This window comes from Aotus nancymaae, unplaced genomic scaffold (genome assembly GCF_030222135.1).
Source record: "Aotus nancymaae isolate 86718 unplaced genomic scaffold, 86718_ANA_hifiasm-v0.15.2.pri h1tg000083l, whole genome shotgun sequence".
Classification (NCBI taxonomy): Eukaryota; Metazoa; Chordata; class Mammalia; order Primates; family Aotidae; genus Aotus; species Aotus nancymaae.
The window spans coordinates 6,864,910-6,887,968 of NW_026988498.1; the positions used below are offsets into that span (position 1 = coordinate 6,864,910).

At 40.3% G+C, this 23,059-nt stretch overlaps 1 protein-coding gene across 4 annotated transcripts in view; it reads left to right on the top strand.

Annotated features, from left to right (window-relative positions):
* The window catches only part of CELF2 (CUGBP Elav-like family member 2), an 854,489-nt gene that overhangs the window by 418,816 nt on the left and 412,614 nt on the right, over nucleotides 1–23,059 (top strand). For 3 of the 4 annotated variants that reach the window (XM_021670614.2, XM_064369076.1, XM_064369077.1), the window contains one exon: nucleotides 21,333–21,368. The gene's annotated coding sequence lies outside the window, so the exon portion shown is untranslated. Of the gene's footprint in view, nucleotides 1–13,324; nucleotides 13,574–21,332; nucleotides 21,369–23,059 lie in introns of those variants that run through there. The other variant, XM_012443357.3, reaches the window with a different exon arrangement.

The window sequence follows — 23,059 nt, forward strand, 5'->3', positions numbered from 1 at the left end:
TTTGGAACCTTTTGAGCTGATGCTCTTCAGAGGGAGCATGCATAGGCCAATACCTTGATTTTAGACTTCTAGCTTCCAGAAATTTGAGAGAATAAATTTCTATTTCTTAAGCCACCTATTTTCTGATAATTTCTTTTATCAGCCCTAAGAAACTAACACACAAATCAAAAGAAAGCTGAAATGGCTCATTAGTAGTAGACAAAGTCAATTTCAGAGCAAAGACTATTGCCAGGGATAAAGAGGGTCATCTGATAATCATAAAATGGTCAGTTCATCAGCTAATCAGAAAGATATAGTCATTCTAAACTGCATTGCTTCTAATAACAGATTCTCAAAATACATGAAGCAAACACTCATAGGAAAAACGGACAAATCCACATAGTCAGAGTTTTCAACATTCCTCTCTCAATTATTGATAGAACAAGTAGACAGGAAATCAGTAAGGATATAAAAGATTTGAACAACCCTTGAAACAACCTGACCTAATTGACATTTATAAAGCATCACACCCAACAACAGAATTCGCATTCTTTTTAAGTGCACGTGGAACATTTAGCAAAATAGTTCATACCCTGGGCGATAAAACAAGTTTCAGTGAATTTAAAAATATTCAAGTGGTGCAAAATATATAAATGATGAAAATATTGAATTAGAAATCAATAGAAAATATCCAAATATTTGAAGATAAAATAAAACCTTTCGGCATAATCCATGGGTCAAATAAATCAAATGATCATTAGAAAGTATTTTTAACTAGGTAGACATAAAAATACAGCACATTAAAGGACGCTCCTAAAGCGGTTACTGTGGGGGACCTTTTTTGTTTGTTTGTTTGTTTGTTGTTTGCTTGCTTGCTTGCTTTTGAGACAGAGTCTCGCTCTGTCACAAAGCCGGAGTGCAGTGCCGCAATCTCGGCTCACTGCAACCTCAGCCTCCTGGTGTAGGAGACCTTTTAGCACTAAACCTCTATGGTTAGAAACAAAGAAAAGTTTCAAATCAATTACTTCAGCTTCCACATTAAGAAACTACAAAAAGAAGAGCTAATTAAACCCAAAGTAAGTGAAGGAAAGGATATAATGAAGGTCAAAGTGAAATAGAAAATAGAAAATCAACAAAGAAGATTGATGAAACTAAATGCTGATTCTTTGAGAGGATTGATAAAATTGCCAAACCTCTAGCTAGACTTATGGGGTGGGGTGGGGAAGAAAGCATAGTTTATGAATACAGAAAATGAAAGAGATAACAGCATTAGATTGTATAGGTATTAAAAAGATAATCATGGGTATTATGACAACTTTATGCCAATAGATTTGACAACTTAGATCAGGGGTGAGCAAACTTTCTCTGTAGAGAACCAGATAGTAAATATTTTTGACTTTGAGGACCACAAATGTCTATGTCATGTATGTTTTTCCCCAATCTTTAAAAATGTAAGAAACATTCTTAGCTTGCAGACTGTACTAGTTCATTCTCACACTCCTATAAAGAAATACCTGAAGCTGGGTAATTTATAAATAAAAGAGGTTTAATTGACTTATGGTTCTGCAGGCTATACAGGAAGCATAGCTGGGGAGGTCCGAGGAAACTTACAATCATGGCGGAAAGTGACAGGGAAGCCAGAGCTGGAGGAAGAAGAGGTGGGGAGGTGCTACACACTTTTAAACAAGCAGATCTCGATAACCTACTCACTGTCTCAAGAACAACACTAAAGGGAAATCTGCCCCATGATTCAATCACCTCCCACCAGGCTCTACCTCTAACATTGGGGATTACAATGTGACATGAGATTTGGGTGGGACACAGACCCAACCCATATCACCAACCCCTGACTTAAATTAAATGCACAAATTCTTTGCAAGACACAAGTTTTCAAAACTCACTCAATAAGAAATAGATAACCTGACTTTCCATATTTAATAAGAAATTGAATTTTAAGTTTTTTCACAAAGGAAACTACAGACCAGAGCATTTTATTGATAAATTCTACCCAATATTTAAAAAAGAAATGGTACCATTTCTACACAAACTCTTTTTTTTTTTTTTTTTTTTTTGAGACGGAGTTTCGCTCGTTACCCAGGCTGGAGTGCAATGGCATGATCTCAGCTCACAGCAACCTCTGCCTCCTAGGTTCAGGCAATTCTGCTGCCTCAGCCTCCTGAGTAGCTGGGATTACAGGCACGCGCCACCATGCCCAGCTAATTTTTTTTGTATTAGTAGAGGCGGAGTTTCACCACGTTGACCAGGATGGTCTACACAAACTCTTTCGGAAAAGTAAAAAGAGAAAATACTTTCCAATTCATTCTATAACACAAGCATCACCCTGTTAGCACAAGCAAAGGTGCTACAAGAAAAGAAAGCTAAAGATCAGTATCCCTGGTGAACATAGACATAAAATTCTAAACAAAATTTTAGCAAATTGAATCCAATAATTTATAGAAGGTGACATTCAGCATAACCAAATGGGGTCTGATTGGTGTAACATTCAAAAATCAATTTATATAATTTATCACATTAATAAGCTAAAGGGAAAAAAATCATACAATTATCTCAATAGATTGAGAAAAGGATTGGACAAAACTCTACAGCCATTCTTGATAAAAAAAAAAAAAAAAAATTCTCAGCAAACTAGGAATAGAAGAGAAAGTTCTCAACCTGAAACTTCCTTAATCTAGTAGCAGAAAATTTCCTGCTGCTATAGCATTTAATAGTGAAAGACTGAGTTATTTTTCTCCAAGATCAGAAACAAGACAATAAGTCTGCCCTCTCCACTCACATTCAACATTCTATTGCAGGTTGTAGCCAGTGTGGTCAGAAAAATGCAATATAAAAGTACAACATAAAAGACACTTACATTGTAAAGAAAGAAATTAAACTGTCTGTCTGCAGACAACATGATTGTCTATGTAGAAAATTGAATAAAATCTTAATAAAAAAGCTACTAGAACTAATAAGTAAGTTTTACAAGTTGGCAAGATACAAGACATATAAATGGAAGTAAATAGTATTTCTGTATACTGTACCTGTTATTCCTTCAAAAGTATTAAGTATTTGGGGAGACATCTGACAAAAGAGGTTAAAATCTGTACACTGAAAACATAAAACATTGTGGAGAGAAATTAGAGAAGAGCCAAATAAATGGACACACTGAATTTATTGGTCAGAAGACTCAGTAGTGTTAACACATGTATTCTCCAAAAAGAATCTATAGATTTAATACAATACAAGTCAACATCCCAAGAGGACTTTTTGGTAGAATGTTTTGGTAAAATTTCTGTGAACACACAAAGGACCTAAAATAATCAAATACCTTTAACAGAGAAGAACAAAGTTTCGAGGCTAACAGTGTATGATTTCAAGATGTTTTATCAAGCTGCAGTAATCAGGACAGTGTGGTCTTGACACAAAGATAGATTAATTAAGGCCACAGAATAGAGAACCTACATATATAAAGCAAAGAAACCTTAAATATCTGGACAACTGATTTCCAATAAAGGTTCAAAGGCAATGAAGTGAGAAAAGAATGCATTTTTCAACATATGATAGTGAACCATTTAGACAACCACATACAAATAAACTTTGATCCTTGGATCATTTTAATATTAACTCAATATGATCACAGACCTAAATATAAAACATCACATTATAAAACACTTATAAGAAAACACGGGAGAAAAATTTTTGCGACTTTGAGTAGGCAAAGAGTTCTTAGATACAGTGCTAAAAGTGTGATCTAAAAGCTGGTACATTGGACTTCACTAAAATTTTTTAAAATTCATTTTATTTGGAAGACACCAATAAGAGAATGAAAAGAGAAGTCACAGACTAGGAGAACATATTACTAAAGTATATATCTGATGAAGGAATTGTGTCCAGAATATATTAGGTTGGTGCAAAAATAATTGCGGTTTTTGCCTTTGCTTTCAATGTATAAAGAATCCTTTCAACTATATGTATAAAGGTTTTTTCCATTACTTTCAATGTATAAAGAATACCTTCAACTACAAAAAATCCCCAAATATTCAACAATAAGAAAACAAGCAACACATTTTCTTTAATTGGGCAGAAGATTTGAATAGGCATTTCACTAAAGAAGATACACAAATGTCGATGACGTTGAGAATCTTTCACACAGAATGATTCTCAACATCACTGCTTTCTTTCTGTTCACACAGAAAGATTCTCAACATCATTGGTTACTAGTAAAATGAAGATAAATGTACAGTGAGCTACCACCACCCATCTTTTTGAATGGCTAAAATTAAAAATACCAAATCACAGTGAGAGGGGAAATACTAGAATTCTCATATATTCTCAGACACTGCTGGTAGGGATGTAAAATAGTATAGTCTCACAATTGCTTTAGAAGATAGTTTGGCCATTTCTTAAAAAGTTAAATACACATCTACCATTTGATACAGCTATTACACTCCCAGATGTTTACTCAAGAGCAAGGAAATCATACAGTTTTGATACAAAGATGTGTACATGAATGTTCATAGCAACTCTCTATTTGTAAGTGTCAAAAAATGGAAACAACCCACATGTTCATCAAGGAAAGTATGGATAAGTAAGCCCCGTGGTCTACTCATACAAGTGAATGCTGCTCAGCAATGAAAGATAATGAACTATTTATACAAGTAACACCATGCATGAATCCTGAAACAATTGTACTGAGTAAAAAAAGCCAGTCCAAGAAAAAAAAGTGTACATACCATAGGATTCTGTTTATATAAAATTCTAAGAAATGGAAACATTCATAGAGTGAAGAAGGCAGATCAGTGGTTACTTGGGGACAGGGAACAGATGGGAGGAAAGGATTACAAAGGGGCAGAAGAAAACTTCTGGAGTTGATAAGCATATTTATTATTTTGGTTATGGCAGTAGTTTCACAGGTGTAAATTTACCAAATCCTGCACTTTAAGTGGGTACAGTTGATCATATGTTAGTTATATATTAGTAAAGCTTAGGAAAGGAGGGAGGGAGGGGAGAGGAGGAGAGGAAGTGAGGAAGGAAGGAGATGAAGGGAAGATGGAGAGGAGGGAGAGAAAGAAAGGGAGGGAGGAGAGGAAGGAAGGAGAGGAAGGAAATACAGAGAGGAGAGAGTGGGAGGAAAGGAAGAAGTGAGGGAGGGATGGAGGAAGGAAGGAAGGGAAGGAGGGGAAGGGAAGGAGGGAAAGGAAGGGAAAGGGGAAGGAGGAGAAGGAAGGGAAGAGAAGGGAAGGGAAGGAAAGGGAGGAAAGAAGGAAGGAGGGGAAGGAAGGGAAGGGAAAGGAAGGAAGGAAGGGAGGGAGGGAGGAGAGAAAGGAGAGGAAGAAAGGAGGGGAAAGAGAGGAAGAAAGAAAGGAGAGAAAGCGAAACAAGAGAAATTTCAGCTGTCAAAGAAATGGTCTAGGAACTTAGGTTAGTGAGAGGAAAGTGAGATTTCCTTGGAACTCCTCAATACCATTTCCTAATCTCAGTAAGACCGGCCCTGACTATGCACATCAGCTAAGTGATGTGTTCCACCAGAACACTGGCTCACATTATTCCATTTGCATTTATTTTGTATAATGTCTCTGTGATATTTGTGAGACAGGAGGGTTCTACCAGTCCACCATCCCAGAAAAATCTGACCTTTCTGCTCCCAGGATGGCAGATGAAAACACATATGGCTACATATACAACTCAGGCTGCATTTGTCACCTAGGACTTAGTTTTTGTTAGTACACGACCTCCTTGCTTTCTACTTACCCCTTACTGTGGAGAATTCTATTAATGATAGAACTTTCCAATAAGCAAACTCAACTGATGAAAATACAAATATATAAAACAGATAAAGATGAAATTGATCACATTTCTTACAGAAAGAGTCTGAAAGGGCCACTTCAAGTAAGAAAGCTCCTATAGGGAGTCTGAAGATGAGTTAATGTATAAAAATTGACTTTGTACATATTTCAGGAATCTAGCTACATACTATTAAGCCAATCTGACCAAGTGGAATGAGATTTATAACCTGCCCTTGTTTTCAGAAGGGCCTCCATGGTGCTGGACCTACACCCTGTATTAAAGCCCCCATTTCCTCCTGGCAGTGAGTGAAGGGTGTCAGGGATAGTGGAGTGCAGCTGTGCTTAGGGATGATGCAGAGCCACCTACACCAGGGCCTCGAGCTCTTCCATAGTGCCCCTAGAGGACAGGAGGCCCACATGCGGTCACTGGGGAGGTCAGCCGATCCGTAGGACATGCATAAGTGTAGAGCATAAACAACTCACTGATGTGGCTGGACCTGGCCCAGCTATGGGTGTGGTGAGTTAAAGGCATCCCTGGTGCTGGTGCCCAGCATAGGAGGCATCCAGCACTCTGTGCATGCCACCTGCTGTCTCCTCTCTACAGAGTCCACCATGGGTCATGCTGCTGTGTTCCCTTCCAGGACCGTTGCCATCCATGTCCAGACTCAAATGTACCCATGGAATATTTTATTCATCTGTGTCTTTTATTTTTAAACATAAACCTCCTTAAACTGAATCATATTATTCTGTATCTTCTTATTTTTATCACTCAGCATGACTTGTAATTCTATCCATTTTTAATTAATTAATTAATTTGAGAGACAGGGTCTCCTTCTGTCATCCAGGCTAGAGTGCAGTGTGCAGTCACAAATCCCTGAAGCCTGGATCTCCTGGACTCAAGTGATCCTCCCACCTCCACCTTCCAAACAGCTGGGCCTACCGGCATGTGTCACCATACCTGGATAATATTTTTGTTTTTACTTTTTGCAAAGATGGGGTCTCAATATGTTTCCCAGCTGGTCATGAAACCCTGTCCTCAAGCCATATTCCCACCTCAGCCTCCCAAAGTGCTGGGATTATGGGCATGAGCCACCATGTTCAACCCTATCTATATTAAAACATAGAAGTCTACTTCATTCTTTCTAACCACGCCCTAAATTGCACACAACATCCATAGCACAGTTTACTGAGCCATGACCTAATTCCTGGGCATGTAAGTTGCTTCTCTTGCAGACATCGCTGTGACTAATGCCCATGCCCCTGCCTCTGGTACACTTGGGGAGGGTTTAAACTGAGTTTTAAACCCATACTCCTGAGAAATACAGTTTTACCCCCATATCCTTAATAAATACCATTTTACCCCATAACTGCTTTCAAAACCTCAAATATGCATATATCTATGTTTGTCATAGAAAGTATCAATTCCTGAGAACCAGTTGGAAAAACACTTAAGGATCTGTCAGCAAAATTAGGGAGTGGGGCTGGGGCATGGTGGCTCATGCCTGTAATCCCAGCACTTTGGGAGGCCAAGGTGGGCAGGTCACATGAGGTCGGGTGTTCAAGACCAGCTTGACTAACATGGAGAAACCCCATCTCTACTAAAAAAAGTAAATAATAAATAATTAGCCAGGCTTGCTGGCACATGCCTGTAATCCCAGCTACTTGGGAGGCTGAGGCAGGAGAATCGCTTGAACCCAGGAGGCAGAGGTTGTGGTGAGCCAAGATCACGCCATTGCACTCCAGCCTGGGCAACAAGAGCGAAACTCCATCTCAAAAAAAAAAAAAAAAAAAAAGAGAGAGAGAAAGAAAAGAAAATTGGGGAGTGGAACTTTTTTCTTAGATCCCTGTTTCTCTCCTTTTGGCCTTTAGATAAGGATCCACCCACATTATCATCATGTCTGGATGTCTCTTGATCACAATCAGCCATGTTTTGTTTTGTTTGCTTGATTTATCTGTTCACATTAGATTTTGACAGGCCTGGGTTCAAATTGATTTGATTTCTCTGAGCCTCAAGTGTCTGTATCTGAAGAATTGACATGATAATTAATAACTAACAGTGTTGTCAACATATGGAATGTGTATGAAGTATTAAGCAAAATGATTAAAATATAGTATGCAATAATTGCTGGCTGTTACGGAATAAATGGTAAAGTTTACAAAATAAAGTACCTCCAGTAATTTCAGCATTTTGAATATTGAGGGTATTTTTAATAACAGCAATTTTTCAATATATTCGTATCTTTGTCACTCACTGTCTTTCCTAGGAATGGAATTACTATTTATTCACCCCCACACAATTACACATGCCCATTTTAACCTTGTGTTAAATTCCATTAGAGTTTGGCCTAAGTTTGGTAAATTACTATCTAATCTAAACATTGAAACTGCCTGTAATCCCAGCACTTTGTGAGGCCAGGGCGAGAGGATCACTTGAGGTCAGGAATTCGAAATCAGGCTGGCCAACATGGGAAAACCTCATCTCTACTAAAAATAAATTTTAAAAAACCCTTAGCTGGGTGTGATGGTCCCAGCTACTGGAGCACCTGAGGCAGAAGAATTGCTTGAACCTGAGAGGCAGAAGTTACAGTGAGCCCAGATCACGCCACTGCACTCCAGCCTGGGCAATAAAGCCAGAGTCTGTCTCAAATAACAACAACAAAAAAAACGCCAAACAATCAAAGAAAAGAGATAACAGTTGTGGACGACATTAAAAGATGATGTGTCCCAACTCCTCATTCCCAACATGCATAGGCTGTGTCTAACCATTTCTTTCCTAGGTCTGCTAATTCATTAGGATACATGGTGAAAATACTCTTAATTTCCAGAGTTGTACTACCTAATTTTCTTCTATCTTCAAAGTCATTCAGGTGATAAAATGTTTGATTGTCCCCAACATAAATGGGAAAGACCTGAAAAAAAGCCCTCTTGGTTGATGCAGTGTGTTCAGTTTACCCAGCACTTTGCACCAGGCACCCGCTCTCCTAAGTGTTGGTGATGGAAATGTTACAAAAGCACCCAAGCTGCTGCCCTCATGGAATCTACAGTCTAGTACAGGAGAGAGACAAACAGAAATGAAGTAGCATTGAGTCAGAATCTAGATTAAGAGAAGGTAGCATTTCACTAGTCCTAATTAAGCTGATATTGACCATGTGCTCCATAAATTACTAAACTGAGAGGCAGACTTCTTATAATCCAAGGACTTCTTAGTTTTGATGCTGTAGAAATATACAATAAATAGACAAAGAGGAGAGTGTTCTGTAGTAGGCAAAGTGGAGAACATACCTTTCTAACATAAGAAATTTTTCCCCAAAATCTTGTTCAAGAAAACATACTCTACAAATATAGCATTTCCTTTTTGTTCAAAGACATACACATACACATACACACACACACACACACACACACAAACACACACACGTACATGCACACACATTACTAAAAGGGAAGAATTTCTTACAGCTTGCAGCAGGCCCTAGAGATTTAAATACCGAAACCTTTAATTTGTACCAATAATTCATATACAGCTATATGGGGTGAAAAAGGTTAATGACGGAATTTTTTTAAGTATGTTTCATTGACTATAAATGGCAGATTTGACAGTTAAAATGAAAATTGTTCCAGAAGAAACTTTAGTCAAACTAATTATTTGAGACGTTATAAGGATGTATAATTATATTCTTCACCTTTTAAAAAAAGTTTTATTACAAATGTGCTTTTAAAGAACAAGTAGAGAAATAAAAGCTGTAATTGTTCTTAATTATAGCTAACTGTAATTGCACTCAATTGCAATATGCTGAATATCACCAATGGCTAAAGAAATCCTGGCATGCAGACAGTGCACCCACACTCATGAGATGAGGTATCATTTTATGAATATTCTGTTATCTATAATTTAGCTCTTTTACTGTTGATTCCATTTCTGTTGATTTTATTTTATTTATTTTTTTAGTGATTGTAGAGATATAATTGTCATCTGTGAATGTATTGAACGTTGTAGATTTCATCTGGGGTTGGTTCAAAATTCTCATTGCTACAAAAAGACATATTGGAGATTGTTAAAATGAGAGATTTGGACATGACCCATCATGGTTGAATACATTGAATACACAGATTTGCATTTTCAGAGGTAAGAATGAATACCACATTTAATTTGCCCAGCACCATCCAAGAAGCAACCTGGAAAATTTGAAGGATCTAAAATAGCATGAGTGTTTCTGCTGAAAGCTTTCAGAGTGGTGTTATTTCAAATGGCTAAAATTCCCCATGAATGGGAAAATGTTCATCTCTCTCTCTCTTTTATGCTCTGGACTAAAATCAAGTTCTGATTCTGCCCATAATGCTGCTGCCTCACCTTCCCATACAGTCAGAGGGCAGATGTCCGGCCCCTGAGCTGCCTTCTGACTGTCAGGAAGCCTCACTTGACTCCTTTGCAAAATGAGGGCTGATAGCACTACCCTGTTCCTTTTTGAAGACTGTATATACAGGGTAGATTTTTATACATAAATAGATACACTGTTGGGGAAAAGAAATCGGTTCTGTAGCTTCAGGAGAAAGGAGCATTTTATTATGTGTTTATAGCCATTGTTCTGAAAATTAAAAAATAAAAAACAACATTAACAACAACAACAAAAACAAGGTTGTATCAGATCATATCACAACAACCTTTATTTCTTCACTATTTCCATAAATGGCTGCTAAGAGCTTTCAACTTTGTAGCCAGAGACAGCTTTGACACAATTGCTGGTGCTTTTTTTTTGAGATGGAGTCTCGCCCTGTTACCCAGGCTGGAGTGCAGTGGCGTGATCTCAGCTCACTGCATCCTATTCCTCCTGGTTCAGTCAATTCTCCTGCCTCAGCCTCCCTAGTAGCTGGAATTACAGGCATGTGCCACCATGCCTGGCTAATTCTTTTGTATTTTTAATAGAGATGGGGTTTTGCCATGTTGGTCAGACCGGTCTCAAACTCCTGACCTCAAGTGATCCACCCGCCTCGACCTCCCAAAGTGCTAGAGTGACAGGCATGAGCCACCATGTCTGGCCACCAGTGCATTTTTTAAAGAGAAAAAGAATGCACTTGACTGTGCTGAGCCCCATGTTCTGACTGTATGTGGGAGGTAGGCCCAGGAAGAGGGAAGACCTCTGAGGGAGTTGTCCTTCTGACAGAGGTCACCACGCCACACCACTCCCTAAATGGGAGCAAATTTGTTCCTTTCTTCAGAGTGTCTGGGGAACGCGAGGGGCTAAGTGTCCTTAGGAATGGTTTGTGTTCCTCAAAGCCTTCACAGTACCTGGCAGGAGGAAGTAATGTGGTCCCTAGCTGGGGCCAGGGTAGCTCATCTCTTCATCTTTTCCATCGGACCACTTCCTCCTGGATGGAGTCTTTCTGTGGCTGTCACAAAGCTGCTTGTTCTCCCGGGTTTCTCTCTCCACCAGAACCTCCCATGTGCCTTCTGCCCTGGCGGGTCCCACACAGACTCCCCTTTGAAGGCCGTGGCTTTTGCATTTTTCATTCTTGGAAAGAGAAGGAGCATCTCTAAGACAAAATCTCCTTCCTCTTGTCATTGTTACCTGCTTTCTCAGTCCCAAATATGGGCATAAGTCCCTTGGCATTTGTTTCAGTAAAACCTCCCTTCCTTCCCTCCCCAAAAGGGAATCAGTGGGATGAGGTGGATAAAATCTCATCCCACTACTTATCACTATGTATTCATCTGTGTGTTTGTGGCCGTGTCTTCCCCAGGAGACAGGCAGCCTCATGAAAGAGGGGGTTCGTGTTGATAGAGTTTCCTGCCTAATTTGCAGCTTGTAGACATGGACACACAGTAGGAGATGTAGAAATGTGTGTTGAACAAATGAATAAATGCTAATGAATTCAATACCAATACTTGTTGGTTGATGGATTAGGCCATTAGTCAAACATCACAATGCAGGCTGATATTTGCAAATCCTTCTTTGATCCAGAAATTATCAAGAGTAGAGATGATTTTCTCTAATTAAGAGGACTTATTAGTGATATTATGTCCCTGGGAACTAATAGAGAAAAATTAGGTGTTATTGCAAAATAGGCATCCTTTTATACTGACTTATATAACATTTTTATTTTTCATGAATAATTATTTTGGTGTGTTTTTCCTTAAGAAGCCATGTATGAATTGCAGTGCAGCTTAGAGCACAATAATTCAGCAATATTAAAAGCAGAGTTCTTTAATAAACTGATCCTCTCCCACTTGTACAATTATAGGATTTGAAGAAAATACACTTTTCTTGGTTCATTTTGGAGAGATGTCATTTTGTTCACAAAGCTTTAAAGAAACACAGGCAAGTGCAGTGGTTCACGCCTGTAATCCCAACACTTCGGGAGGCTGAGGTGGGCGGATCACTTGAGGTCTCAAGTTCAAGAACAGGCTGGCCAGCACAGTGAAACCCCGTCTCTACTAAAATATACAAAAATCAGCTTGGCATGATGGCATGCCTCTGTAATCCCAGCTAGCTACTTGGGAGGCTGAGGCAGAAGAATCGCTTGAACCCACGAGGCAGAGGTTGTAGTGAGCTGAGATCGTGCCACTGCACTAAGCATGAGCGACAGAGCGAGACTCTGTCTCAAAAAAAACAAAACAACAGCAACAACAAAACACAAGTATATGCGTTGAATGTACATCGTCTGCTTTTTCCGTTTTTGCTTTGACTTTTGCTTTTCATTTCTGGGAGTACAAGTCGGTCAATGAAACTTAATGTGACATGTCTAGGCTCTGAGACCACCTTCTAGAGCTGGTTACGTTTGCCACTGCTGAAGTCTAAATGAGTGACTTTCAATGAGCAGGAACAGCCAAGACAGGTACTTAGTGGCTCACATTATTTAACTGTGGTGGAATCACAGAGCATAAACGCAAGCCTGCACAGGGACATCCTCATAATGCCACTAGCAGTGTCCAAGCCAGGCCTCCTCTTCTTGGGTGGATTTCTGAGCTGTGTCTCAAGAGGACATGTCTGAAAGAAAAGAAAACAAAAGCCCTTCACACTATCTGGAAATGACGGAAGGGACACCAGTGACATTTTCACCGTGGCTTCCCTTATGTACACCAGCCGGGGCCAGATGGGCTCCTCTGCGGAGGTGATTAAGAGAAACCTTTGGCCATTTGATTTTCAAGGCACTTGAGCACAAGGACAGGGACAAAGGCACACATGTGTGGCTGTTTTATAGAAAGAATACTGAAATAATACGTGTAAATTTTAAGCCAAATAAAATCGTGGCAAGGACTCTGAACAGGACTTCCCAGGTAAAAATGAAACACGATCAGGAAGAGGCTGTAGGTGACGGTGATTAGATTCAATGAATCTCCACTGCAGCGATGCCTCTGACATTGCAGGCCTGCCTACTATCAGAAGGAAGTGGCGAGTTCCCAGCACCGCACAGTGCATTCCTGAGTGTTGACTAAGAGATTTGTGCATGGAAGACCAGTTTCCCCGTGGCAGCACCTCTCTGCAAGCCTGGGCCTGGGGCCGTCCGGAGCTTTGGAGCTTCGTGGCAGTGAAATCCCAAAAGCAAATGGAGTGATTTAAAGAGAAACTCCGCCTCCTGGACTTTATCTCGGAACCTGAGAGGTCGAGAAAGGTTCGTTCCTATGAAGGCAGTCAGGGCAGAAGGAACTTAGAGGAGCGCTCTTGGGAAGCTGTTCTGAAGGCAGAACACATCTGTGAATGTCACTGGCTCATGCTGCATTCATTTCCACCCAGGAGTACATTTGAGAGGCGGGCCTCTGTCGCGATGTAAAGTTACCTCTTGTCAAAACTTACAGTTTTCTAAGTGACGTGGTGAGTTTATTTAACGGTCTTGTTTTAGTTGATCAGCATTTTGAATGTACAAACATGGGCTGCCTGTCTTTTCTCTTAAATTACAACAATACCTAGTATCACCTGCTTCATGCAGCAGGTACTCTGTAAATAGTTCCCAAGAAGAAGAGAGAAATCCGATAGTGCAAAGGAAAGAAATGAGCGTAAGAAAGGGAGGTGGGGGTGGAAGTGGTTGCATTCAATACAGTCACATATTCACACAGTCACCTCATCAGAGAGGTCTCCCAGGATGACCCTGTAAACAATTAGAGCCTCCACCACCCCTGCTTTTACTTTCTACCCCCTACCTTGCTTCATCCTTCATAACATAGACTATGTAATGTGGGAATCAGTATTCACTTGCTTCTTTGGGTTTTGTGTGACTCCCACTTCTGGAATGTGAAGTTCCTAACAGTTGCTGTTGTTCACTGCTATAGCAGAAGCCAGAAGGAATGCAGGAGTGGATAGCATAGATAATTTATCTGTGGCTTCTGCACGCTGCTCTGTTTTTAACATCCTGATGAAAAGCATGGGCTCCGGAGCTGGGATGCTTGGGCCGTGTTCAAATCCTGACTCTCTCTGTCACTGCCTGCAAGGACCTTGGGAGGTTACATAACATGTCTTTTGTCTCATTTTTCTCATCCCAACCATGGTTTAGTGATAATGACTACGCGAGGCTTTTGTAAGGAATAAGTGAGTGGACACCTGTAAATGAATAGTGACTGGTGTTAAAGAAGATTCCAGTTGAATCTTGAATGTGTGTGATTGTAGATTTCACCCTGTGAGAATAATTGCTTATGTTTGTATACGGATACACGCACACACACACTTTGATGTTTTAATCATGTTAGTGAAAATTGAGGAGGGATAAAAGTAGGAGAGAAAACATAAAGGCCAAAAAGAATGAAAACATAGCGATGAATGATCAGAGGGAGAATCAGAGTGAGGGAAAAGAACAGTGTCTTTAGATTGTTTAACAGAGAAGACACTTTCATCTCTAAAGTGTTTGGGATTTTCCAGTGCTAAGGTTCACCACACAAGAAAAAAAATGACTGTCCTAAATTGATATATGCCTTGTAATGCTTGTAATGATATCTTTTTTTTTTTTGAGATGGAGTCTTGCTCTTGTCACCCAGGCTCTAGTGCAGTGGTGCGATCTCAACTCACTGCAACCTCCACCTCCAGGGTTTCAGCAATTCTTCTGCCTCAGCCTCCCAACTAACTGGGATTATTGGCATGCGCCACTATGCCTGGCTAATTTTTGTGTTTTATTAGAGACAATGTTCTGCCATCTTGGCCAGGCTGGTCTCAAACTTCTGATCTCAGGTGTTCCACCTGCCTCAGCCTCCCAAAGTGTTGGGATTACAGACATGAGCCACTGGGCCCTGCCTGTAATGATGTCTTTAAGCTAACTTCTAGTTTATGTTTTATCTGAAAACGGATCCAGATAAAAAATTCACAGTTTGCTTCAAGCCAGTTGATGAAAGCAAGAGAGAGGGGGCAGATAGGGGAGGGAAGGAGGGGGAGGGAGGGGGGGAGGGAGGGGGGGAGGGAAGGAGGGGGAGGGGGGGAGGGAAGGAGGGGGAGGGAGGGAGGGAGGGAAGGAGAGGGAGGGAGGGAGGGAAGGAGGGGGAGGGAGGGAGGGAGGGAAAGAGGGGGAGGGAGGGAGGGAGGGAAAGAGGGGGAGGGAGGGAGGGAAGGAGGGGGACGGAAGGAAGAAAGGGAGGGAGGGAAAGAAGGACAGAAGGAAGGAAGGAAGGGAGGGAGGGAGAGAGGGAGGGAAGGAGAGAAGGAGGGAGGGAGAAAAAGGGGAAGATGAAGGGCAGGGAGGGAAAAAATCTGCTTCGTTGTAATTCTTACACTCAAAATAAAGAAAGCCTCACACCTTCTGCAACTAGAGCATTAAATCATTTGTAGGATGGGCAATAAAAATAAAATCTATTTTACCTTTTGAAAAATAGGTCTCTGTACTTTTGGGGAAAAAAATTAAAGATTCCATTGGAGAAAACATTCCAGGTCTTAAAAATATTTATCTTGCTGACACACAATTAGCATGGGGGCTCATGTCTTCTGTTTTACAGTTGTCAGCTAATTTTGGAAACTGGCAGGCTGCACAGAAATAGCTGGTGTGCTCTTGCTTCAACACTTCCTAAAAAAAGCACTGCTCGCATAGTTCAGGCACGGGGAAGGACAGGAGATGACGAGGGAGCGTTATGCAGACAGCTGATAAAAGCTGGCATCATGTTATGCACGATGAATGCTCTACATATTTAAAATTAAAGGCTTTTTTTAAGGAATGCTAAATAATCTACCCAAACTGTGTCAGACACAGGGTCCACTTGTCTGCTATCTCTTCTGGGATTTTGTTCCTTCCATAAAATTGAATTTATGCTGCAACGTCAAATTTGCAGAGAGCTTTCCTGTTGGTTTAGGCTGATGATCACACCAACAACCTTAGATAAAGGGCAGTGGTGTTATTTTGACATTCTAGGACACAGAGACCCTCAAGAGGTCAAATGCGCTGCCCAAGGATACACAACTTATCAGAACCGCACACCTTCCATCATCTCAGTCTAATTCTTTGTCGCTGGGACAGTTCTTTTCTCCGAACATATAATTTCACTTTATAATTTTTTGCACCCTTGTTTCCATTACATTTTTAGTGTTCTGGGCTGGGTGCGGTGGCTCTCACCTGTAATCCCAGCACTTTGGGAAGCCAACGCAGGTGGATCACCTGAGGTCAGGAGTTTGAGACCAGCCTAACTAACATGGAGAAATCCTGTCTCTACTAAAAGTATTTAAAAAATTAGCCAATCTTGGTGGCACGTGCCTGTAATCCCAGCTACTCTGGAGGCTGAGACAGGATAATCACATGAACCTGGCAGGCAGAGGTTGCAGTGAGCGGAGATGGCGCCATTGCACTCCAGTCTGGGCAACAAGAGCGAAACTCCATCTAAAAAAAAAAATGATATTTTAGTGTTCTGTTTTTCACTTGAAATCAGATTATCTTGGTAATGATAACTAAGGAAAAGAAATTAGTGCAGTTAAACTCCAAATACTGCTATAACTATATCAGGCATTTTTAAAAAATGAATTTAAGAGAGTAGAATTACCAGCCAGTAGAAAATGTCCATTACACTCATATTTGTTGAGTGTTTGGTGTGTGACAGGCACTGAGTGTTCAAAATCTTAAATGAGATGTGATCTTTGACCTGGAGGAGCATTTTCTGTTGTTGTGGTTTTTAAGACAAGTTCTTGCTCTGTTGCCTGGGCTGGAGAGTAGCAGAATGATCACAGCTCACTGCAACCTCAAACTCCTGGGCTCAAGCGCTTCTCCCACCTCAGCCTCCAAAGTAGCTAGGATTATAGGTGCATGCTACCATGCCCACCTCATCTGTTTTGTTTTTTTGTAGGAATGGGGTCTTGCTATGTAGCCTAGACTGGTTTTGAATTCCTGGGCTCAAGCAATCCTCCTACCTTAGCCTCCCAGAGTGCTGGGATTATAGGTGTAAGCCCCTGCATCCATCCCTTACGGGAACTTTCAAATAGTAGAAAAATGAAAACTATTCATGACTTGGTACCTTATACAGTTTCTTTTACTGGAGTGTAAACACTTGGCAAGGAGGATCAGGATCTAAATTCATCTTAGTGCCTCTCAAAACATCCAGCATTGCTGGGCTGAACACAGACTAAGTGCTAATGAATATGTCAGCAAATAAAGATGATCTACACTTAGTAAGCAATGCTAATCATGGACTTTGTGCCTATAAAAGTTCAATGAAAAATACATGGTCTTTATGTCACCTGCTTTAAATCCCCTCAAATGGGTTATGACAGAGCATAATCTAGAAGAAGCATGGCACAGTCTGCTAAATTTATTTCACTCACGGGTTTCTTTACAAAAGGTATAAATTCATGAAAACATGTGACTAATTCAAATGATTGTTTAACAGTAGTAAACAGAGAAAAACAAACAAATGGTCACCTGAAAAGCTCCAGTGTTTATCAATTTGCTGATCTCAAAAATGGTGCCTGGATGATGAGTCCCAGGTACATTACTGCAGTCAGATATGGTGGGTTTTTTTGTTTTGTTTTGTTAAATCTTAGAGCTACAGGTACCAATGAAATCATCAGGTTTTCAGTAATCATAGACATCAGGTAATATCTGTAATTCTGATGTAAATTCTTAGCACACAACTATCTATAGTTTTCCCCTGCTGGAACTTAATATATGACGAATATGACTTTTACCCAGAGTCTGTCTTTTGCTTTCAAGGTAGGACCAACACCTTTTTCTTTGAATGTGTGGTTCACTGAATAAAGTTCTGCATTGGCCTTTGTGCATACATCCCCCCATACTCCACCATTTGGAATTTCTTTTTTTGTTTTTGTTTTGTTTTGAGACAGAGTTTTGCTCCATCACCAGGGCTGGAGTGCAGTGGCTCAATCTCTGCTCACTCCAACCTCTGTCTCTCAAGTTCAAGCAGCTCTCCTGTCTCAGCCTCCTGAGTAGCTGGGATTACAGGTATATGCCACCACACCCAGCTAGTCCTTGTATTTTTAATAGAGATGGGGGTTTCACCATCTTGATCAGGCTGGTCTCGAACTCCTGAGCTCAAGTGATCTGCCCGCCTCAACCTCCCAAAGTGCTGGGATTACAGTCATGAGCCACTGTACTCAGCCTAGATTTCCCTTTTTTTTTTAATAAGAGGAAAAATAACTTAGAGACATTTGTATTTAATTCAACATCATTTCTTGACTTGTCATTTTTTATCTTTTCAAAGTATCCAACTTAGTTTTATAGAAACAAGTATTTTTCCACACTCGTATTTCATCTATTTTACATCATGCTTAATTAAATTAAAAAATTACAGTGATTGTCAGTACCATAAACAGGTTGGGAAAGAAACACAACATACTCTTGGTAAGCATGGAGACTTAAGCAGCTGGAGCCAAAGCAAAGCAGGTGCTCTTAGGAGGCCTCAGTCTCTGTGTTTTCCCATGGGAGTAAAGGATGTTGGTCAATCCAGTAAGCTTTGGAAACAGAAGTCAGTTGTGGACATTGGACATTTCTATTGCAGTGGATTATTGTTTTGGCTTGATTTGGTTTGAATTGGTTTTTAAGAGACAGAATGTCACTCTGTTGCCCAGACTGGAGTGAAGTATAGTGGCACAATCATGGCTTACTCCAGCCTTGACCTCTTGGACTCAAGCTATCCTCCTACCTCAGCCTCTCAAGTAGTTAGGATTACAGGCATGCACCATGATGCCCATTTCATTTTTTAAACTTTTGGTAGAGACAGGGTCTCACTATGTTTCCCTGGCTGGTCTCAATCTTCTGGGCTCAAGCCATCCTCCTGCCTCAGCCTCCCAAAGCGCTAGGATTACAGGTGTGAGGCACCGTGCTTGGCCACTGCAGTGGTCTCAGCTGAGGACAACTTTGTCGCCAGTGGACATTTAGCATTGTCTGAGGACATGTTTGGGAGTTACAATGGGGCTGGTGGGGAGCTGCACTACTGGCATCAATGGATAGGTGACAGGGATGCTATTAAACATTCTACAATGTCTGAGATACCCACCCAAAACGAAAGATTATCTAGCTCAAAATAATGCCAAGGTTGAGAAATACTGCTCCACTGTGATTTAAATGAATTTATTATAATATATGAACAACATCATTATAAACGATACCAGGGAACTCATCACATTAAAATATGTATAGTCTGGAATGCAAAAATAAAAAGTTAAAAGATTAGACACAAAAAATTTAGTTGTATCTTAACTCTGTGCTGTTAGTGTTACTATGATCAAGCTGTGAACATAAATCTCACCCTTAAGTTCAACGAGACCAGAAAAGTTCATTCATTGCTGATAAGACCAACGAATATTTATTGAGTATATATGTTGGTCTCAAATGACAAAAAAATAAAGGATAAAGCAAGCATTTAAAAGATACTTCTATTGTAATAAATGTCATAATGGAAGGCTAAAAGGAGGGGTGTTTCTTAGCCGGGGTACCCACAGTTCCAGATTCTGTTTGGAAAGAAAAATTTTTTATGCAGCCACTAAATTCTTCAAAGAGATGAACATGTGTGAAGCATTCAGTACCATAATAGTCAATGCCTTCAACCGTGGTTTTGATGAAGGAATGGAAACTTTCTCCCCAAAGCCAATTTTTATAGCAATAAAAGCTGATTGTTTAATGTTATATGATTACTTAGGAAAGAATATTTTTATAGAAGCTAAACTTACTCATTTTTTAAGGAAGTATGGCTCTGTGGGAACCATCACTTCTCCAGAATGCCCAGGTATTATCACAGGCAGTAAATAGGAAGAGGGAGTTCTAATAGCTCGGAGGGTCAGGGAATGTCCATTGAGGAGGAAGTCCTTTGTTTGAATTGACATAGTAGGAAGCTGAGGCTGTTAACCAGGATTGACACATTAGCTTCAGGAGCTCGGTGAACTGTCTACAAGTGTGTACCACAGTGTGCGAATATGTCTATATTGTTATTTTCTCTATATAAGGTGTCTGTATCTTTAATTATATTTTTAAAGGAGTTATATGACACTAAGGAGATTTTACACCATTGTTGCTAAGAATTATACCTTTAATCCCTTGGTCTAAAGTTGAGCCCTCTTCTCCTTTTGAAATAGTTCAACATAAAGCCTTCATCTCCTTCTACTCATTGTTCCCTTCTCTTTCCAAGAATACATTTCTGACTGAAAGACAAGAGATGGACCAGGTGCAGTGGCTTATACCTGTAATCTCAGCACTTTGGGAGGCCGAGGCAGGCAGATCACTTGTGGTCAGGAGTTCGAGACCAGCCTGGCCAACATGGAGAAACCTGTCTCTACTAAAAATACAAAAGTTAGCTGGATGTAGTGGCCCACACCTGTAATCCCAGCTACTGAGGAGGCCAAGGTACGAGAATCACTGGAACCCAGAAGACAGAGGTTGCAGTGAGTTGAGATTGAGCCACTGTACTCCAGCCTGGGCAACAGTGAAAGACACTGAAAAAAAAAAGAAAAAAGAAAAATGGAAGGAAGGAAGGAGAAAGGAGAAAAGAAAAGAAAAGGAAGCAAAAAGAAAAGAAGACAAGAGATGGCAATTAGGAGCAAGTTAGTTTTGAAATTTGTCCCTGATCATTTTTGTTAATATGCTGTAGAGCCTTTCTTTAATGACTTTTCCATTTGAATTATAGTATCTACCTTCAACAGTACCAAATGGTAGAACTTTATAACAAAGAAATGAAAAACAGCAGTTTACTGATAAAAGAATTCCATTTTGTGCTGTCCATGTTCCTTCATAAGCCTCGGGTGACAAAGGTAAACATAGAGCAACATCCCAAAGGAATACGTTTCTAAGAAGTTCTTGGAAAGAGACCATGGGTGCTTTGTTTAAAATGTCAATGTCTACAAGGTGGTTTGGGATTTGTTTCTCCTCATGTTACCCTTCTGGATGTTGTACATTTTTAAATTTTAATATTTTGAACTCAGTTGCATTGAACCACCAGAAAGTAGGGCAGATATTTTACATGTGTGTAAAATTTCGTTGAAAGTAACCATTGAAATGATTAATGGGAATTAAACAGAAATGCCATTAGTCAATTTTAAGTTTCTAACCACCTGCATGTACAGTGTCTTCTTTATTCATGATACCATAATACTTATTATGTGATTAAATACATTTTTATAATTTACCAAAATAATCATACGTATCTTCTTTTTCTCCTTCCTGCAGAGAGACGGCCACTGAGTTAGCTGGGAGTCTACCAAGGTGAGTACGATGGCTTTGCTTATTCTATACCTGATTTCTTATGTTCACAAAAAGAAATACTGTGCCATGTCCTCTGTAAGAGGTCTTCTCATTTTGCCTTCCTCATGTCAGATTTTGATACCTCACATATCACTATGTAAAAGCCAAAAATTATGCATGAATCACATATACGTGATGTAATCAAGAAGTAATGAGGCTCAGGTTCATAAATGACTTAGAGAGATTATTCACATTCCTTTGAAGTCATATGGTGATTCCTTTATTATGTTCATGGGAATTGGCAATCGAAAAACATATTGGTTTTTTCTTCAATATATTCATTATTGTTACTGTATTCAAGGACTTAGAGATTATGAAAGAATCCTGAGCATCCCCTGAAGAGCTCACATCATAGTATTGATGGTATTAAGTGCAGTGGAATTCTCATTGTCATCGAAATAAATACTTAGTAATATTATATCAGAGAAAGAAATTAATGTGTAATTGATCAATGTGTTTTATATGTAATTTATCAATGTGTTTTACATGTTTTTGATATTTATGTCAATATATTAAATAAGAAATGATTAACAGAATGCAAATTCTAGACAACTAGCCATCAAGAATGATTACCAGCATTTAATGGAAAGGAGGGAGAAATAGAGAAAAGAAGGAAGGAAGGAGAAAGAGAGGGAAGGAGAGGAGATGGGGGTAAGACTGGGAAATAGGAAGAAAGGAAGGAAGAAGGAAGAGAGGAAGGGAAAGGGGGTGAGGGAGAGAAGACTGGGAGGGAGGGAAGAAGAAAGGAAGGGGAGAGAGGGAGGGAGGAAGGGAAAGTGATTTAAGAGGTATTTTCCTGGGCATTACATAGATCTAGAATCTCTCCTGGGCACCAAGGATCACGCCCTCTTTTTTGTGTGTTGTTTTTTGTTTGTTTGTTTCATTTTGTTTTGTTTTGTTTTTTGAGACAGAATCTCACACTTGTCACCCAGGCTGAATGAAGTACAGTGGCCCAATCTAGGCTACTCCACCCTCTGCCTCCAGGGTTCAAGTGATTCTCCTGCCTCAGACTCCTGAGTAGCTGGGATTATAGGAGAGGGCCACCATGCCTGGCTAATTTTTGTATTTTTAGTAGAGACAGGGTTTTGCCATGTTGGCCAGGCTGGTCTTGAATTCCTGACAGGTGATTCACCAGTCTCTGCCTCTCAGAATGCTGGGATTACAAGCATGAGCCACTGTGCCCGGCCAGATATTTCTTTGTTTTTTGTTTATTTGTTTGTTTGTTTTTTGAGGCAGAGTCTCCTTCTGTTGCCCAGGCTAGAGTGCAGTGGAGCAATCTCGGCTCACTGCAACCTCCCCTCTGGGTTCAAGGGATTCTTCTGTATCAGCCTCCCAAGTAGCTGGGACGACAGGCAAGTACCACCATGCGTGGCTAATTTTTGTATTTTTAGGAGGGACGGGGTTTTACCATACTGGCCAGGCTGGTCTACAACTCCTGTCTTCGGGTGATCTGCCTGCCTTGCCCTCCCAAAGTGCTGGGATTACAGTCCTGAGCCACCAATCTGAGTAAGAGAGGAGAAACTTACTCGTCTAAATGCACAGAAGGCATCAGGAGAAGGGGGAAGGAGGCAGAGTCCCTGAGAAGGCAAGAGGGCACAGGATCCAGGGCACAGACGGGATCGGCCTGAGAAGAGAGCCCAGACTTCCATCTG